Source organism: Durio zibethinus, chromosome 25, assembly GCF_047325235.1.
Source record: "Durio zibethinus cultivar Kanyao isolate XHJ-2024 chromosome 25, ASM4732523v1, whole genome shotgun sequence".
Lineage (NCBI taxonomy): Eukaryota > Viridiplantae > Streptophyta > Magnoliopsida > Malvales > Malvaceae > Durio > Durio zibethinus.
Genome location: NC_143186.1, coordinates 14,669,394 through 14,674,782, shown reverse-complemented (window position 1 = coordinate 14,674,782; position 5,389 = coordinate 14,669,394).

Sequence of the window (5,389 nt, the reverse complement as noted above, 5' to 3'; positions counted from 1 at the left end):
TGCATGGGGCTACCGGTTATATCATCCCAGCTTCGTATAAAGCATCATATAACTAACCAGATGTTTTGATCTCTTTCACTTTTTTTTCATATGCCTTTTGTCCTTATTCAAGGCATTGACTGCATGATTGGGTAATGAGTTATCGATGACATTAGATACTGTGTTTTCACTAGTGTAAAAGCTTATCAACCCTTTTTTAATTAGACTTTGCACCCTATGTTTTAAAAAAATGTAATTATCAGTAAAATGGCTAGCCATCCCATAATGTTACTCATAATGGACAGTGAAATCATACCACTTAAGATAAAGAGATTAAAGCTATTTTGTAAGGATGAAAGCAATCAAGTGATTTTTATAAAGCTTTTGGTAGAATTCGGTGTAGCTTATGAGAATAGGATTAAATATAGGCTTTTCTCGATTTTGTGATTTTTGCATACTACTTGTTAGGGTAGTTAGACAAATAGAGGGCCTTGTTGTGGATGCATAAAAAGGTCGCGTAGTTGATTGGTAAGGTGAAGCAGAAGCATGACTTATAATATGATGATATATGGGATAGATTGATCGAGGATAGTTTTTGAATTGTTGTCCTTCAAAACAAATAGCTTAAGTCTCACTTTCTTTCTTTTTAAGTATTTTTTTAGTAACCGAGGATTTTCCCTCTTTTAGTTTATCATTTTTTATTACATTTTCAATGATCTCACCCAAAATTATCATATTAGTAAAATTTTTAGTCATATTTTTTGTCATCTTCTTATAGTATGATGACTTTAAAGTATTTACAAACAGTACTGTTGTTTTTTTTTATTGTTAGTGGTGGCTATACTTGAGCGATGACATCCTGCCATCTTTGAGCATACTTTTTGAAAGACTCAGATGCTTTTTTCTCCATACCTTGCAATGAAAGGCGATCAAGAGTCATATCTATGATATGACGGTATTGGTTAATGAAAAATCAAATCAAATCTTTTAATGTCTTATACAAGTCCTATCTAACTGAACATATCATCTTGTAGTATACCCAATTAAGCTGTCTTGGAACACTTGCATAAGCAGTTTTTTGTTATTGGCATGTACTGCCATTTTACGACAATACATTGTGATGTGTGTAATGAGACATTTAATACCATCGTACTTTTCAAACTTTGATACTTTGGACTTTAGTGGTATCATCACATCTGACACCAAACAAAGTCCCATAGCATTAATGGATCAGTAAAAGTTAATGTCTTCTATAGTTTACAATCTTTCCTTAATCATGTTTATTATTTGATTAATCTTAGAGTCTTTTGAGGATGTAGTCGTTTGTAACTTCATTTTTTCTTTTACCTTATCTAGTTTGGGGATTTAGATTGGCTTGACTACCTTTTTCAATAGAGACATGATTAGTGTAACTCTGAACATTTATTTGATTGGATGTACAGGGCATTCTCGAGTAGTTGCAACTTAAGAACGTGGATTGTTATAGTTGAAAGCTTGGAATGGCTTGGGTCTGAGGTGGACCAAAACCTAAAGGATATAGTAATTCAGTGACTTCATGCGAGATATCTTCTTCCATCGATTTTTCTTTGTTATCTTATCCAGAGTTTAAAGGATCTTGCTTAGTTTCCCCTCAATTACCTTCTGAGCCTTTTTTAATCTTTCAAAACGATTTGCATTATCTTGTTCCATCTTTCGAGCTTGAGCTCGAATGTTAACTGATGTTGAATTATTCTTGCACCTTAGTACCACAATCTAAAATTAGTGAACATGATATAATTTATCACGAATGAATGTAATGCAATTTATGAAAAAGAAAAAAAATTGCCCTTTTAAAGATTTCAACAAAAGTAAACTTTCATTTATTCTACAAAAGTCTATTTTACATCAAGCCTAATATTTTCCCTTTGTAAAAGTGCCTAATTTGCTTATATTGATCCTTAGCTTTCTCAATGAAATTTAGTAGTCGTTGTCTATGGTTTTTTATTGGCATGCCCAAAGTTTTTAATGTCTTAGCCTCCCTATCATTTCTCCTACCTTAATCACTGTTTTGTTTATCTGGGTTATAAGATGCTCTATGTATCTTTGTATTCCCAACCCTTTTTTTTTGTCAAACCATACCTGATAGGATAATTCTCTGTTATTTTCTATGAATGTCATGATATGATTTCTTTGCTCATTCAACTTTTGTTTCAGCTTTCAGATGTACTCTCTCAGTATTTCATTTTTATGCTAGGATTCAACATAATCATCTTTCATTTGGGAGCATTCTCTTTTTAGCTTTTCATTCTCACAAGTTAAATCTGTGTTATTTATTTCTTTAGCCTACACCTATATGCACAATCTTTTGTGTTCTTATTGCAACTCCATCAATTTCTTAATAGTGTGATTTTGTTCTCTAATAACCTTTTGAGTCTTGCTTATGTTGCATTCCTTGAAAATCTTATAGACTTGAATTTTTAACTTTTTTGTTTTGTCTTTCCACTATTTCTTTTCATTTTTTCTTTTTCAACTTCATGTTCCTTCCTTGTAAGTTCTAACTCTAAGAGCACATTATCCAAATCTTGATTCACTGACTGACAATGGTCTTTGAATATAGGTGCAACCTCCAGCTCTCCAAATCAAATATCTCTAAGTGACTTTATCCATAAATGGTCCAGAGTTCACTCTTTTGGGCTTCTTCCAAGCCTTGATTATGCCTTCAATTTTTTGAAATAGTTTAGGTTTTCCATATAAGTAGTCAAATTGGTTGAGCCAGTGTGTCATAGGAATGAACTATTCAGCTTTATATTGTCTTCTTATCATTAATGGTGCATAACCTATTGACCTCAATAAGCTTAAGAGTGAAACCCTTATCTCATCTCTACATTGATACAGCATAGGTTCTTGATTTATCTATAGACCTAACCATTTCACTTAATAAACTGTGAACTTTTACATTAGACATTCTCATTTCTTTTGGGTCTTTGTTTCTAGCCATTTGCTCTCACAAAATTTCTTAATCGGATTTCGACTGCAAAATAGAGTTTGGAGAAAACACTCTTCTTGCAGTCGAAATGACTCTTCATTCATAGACATAATAGTGGTATGCAACCCAAAAAATAAGCCTTATCATTTTGTTTACAAAAATTTAGAGATCTGATGGTTTATGCCAATATTGTCGATAAATGATTGCATCCCTTTTCAATCTATTCAAGTAAATCACCACCTCTATCTCAATGTGACCTATAACCTTAGGGAAAATGACTATCCCATATATTGTTAGAGCAAACACATTCATTCCTTGATCATGATTAGGGTGTTTAATAATAAAGTCCTGAAGAAACTCCAATGGAATACCCTTGTGCTTTTCCTTCTCTTGGATATATGAATCTATGAGATCATTTTATATCTCTAAGATGTGAGTTAGCTTTTTATGATACCTTAATTTTTGTTTCTTCACATACACTCTGTCTGGATACTGAAGATGCATATCTACCAAAGTCGAACACTCCTCTATTATTGGTACCAAATCGATCTCATTAAAGATGAAGCAATGATAAGAAAGATCCCAAAACTATACCATCATCTTAATGAGTGAGTTTTTAACCTTCACTGACAAGAGATGTGCAACATGCCTAAACTTTTGACAAAAACCTGTTGCTTTAAAGGAACTATGCTATTTCATATATCTTATAGGCTTTTCAAATCATTTTGTTTGAGGAGCAAACAAACATCCTTTAGCAAAGTAAAGACATAACTAGGCAGTAAGCAATCATTTTCTTCTTGCTGTCTCTTTTTTTACTCTATCTTCACATCTATGGTGAATCACATTTGAAAATTATAGACAAAGCACAAACTTGACATTTTGTGAGTTTCATGAAAACTTTTATTAAAAATACTTTCAGGGCAAAAACAATATGTAATTTGCATGTATGTTTATGAATATGCACAAGAAGAAAAGAAATAAGTAAGACAAGAAAACCGGTTAGTCATCTCAATATAAAATAAAGAGCAAACATTATAAAATAAGTAAAATAACAATATGACTTTAAATTTTGAATTAACTATGAAAGATGGAATGACATGGCTTTACCTATGGTTAGGCTCTTAAGGTTGGCTATATGTGGTTTGGACTATTTTTAAAAAGGCTTTCAAATTGTTCTTTACATTATTGTCTATCACAGACTAGTAAGACACCTTCATCCTTGCCTATTATAGGCTATAAGCGAAAATGGTTCAATCTGAGTGAGAGTATTTTGTTAACCCATGTGGAGACATAAGATCTCATTAAGGTGTATGTACTTTACTTCTTCCTAAGGGATGGAGCTCAGGTGTAAAACTTATATTATGCACATGCAAATGAATGATAGATATATGAAATAAATAAATGAATAACTAAACAAAATATAAGTAAGGAAAAAAAAACAAAGAGGAAAGAAAAAGAAAACAAATCTCAAGTTTATTAGACAAGGCTTGGATAATAAGATATCATTTACTGGCCTGACTCTCTTTATCCCCAGTGGAGTCACCAAACTATTATAACATATAGATTCGTGAACCTATCACTAGACATAGATTAAAGGAGTTGCCACCAAATTTTTTTTGTTTAGGTGTGATTGGCCACCTAATCATCTGATCGAATCTATCTTATTTAAAAATGAGTTTCAAGATTAACTTAGGTATATTTAAATAGTAAATTTTGATTTACAAAATTATATTTTAGGTTCGAGAGTACGGTTATATGTGAAAAAAGTTATAGTACCCTTACAGTGTCCATCAAAAGATGGTACCAATTTAATTTTAAATTATCCAAGCTTTAAACATATTTATAATTTACCAAAATATTTTAATATTGAAAATTAATCTTAAAATTACTCCAATAGTTTAGTAATAATTTAGGATAATTTTCTCACCTCAAGAGTATTCATGGAGACTAGCGTCCACCCTAAAGAGGCTCAATCATCAGATTTATTAATATATTTTATCCAGAAAAATAATTAGTAAAGTTTTTCAATAGTTTGGTAAGATTTACTTTGATACAAATTTCTAATAATTTGGTGAGATTTTATTGAAAAATATTTATGAAATTTTGTTTTTGAGAAAACTCATTAAATCCTTCAATAATTTGACAAGATTTAACTTAAGATGCAATCATCCAATATTTTGGTAGGATAAAATACAAAACTTTTATTAAAAACTTATTTTTCTTTTAAAATTTGATTTATGAAATTCTCTAATAGTTTGATAAATTCCATAAAGTTTAAATTCATAAAAAATTCTCTAATAGTTTAGTAGGATTCATGAATTTATTTGAAAAGAGAGTTTTTTTATTTATTCATATTTTTTATTTTGTTTTTTTCCAAAAATAAAATAATAAAAGGAATTTTACAAAATATTTAATAAATAATAAATTACTCAAAAAATCAGTAAA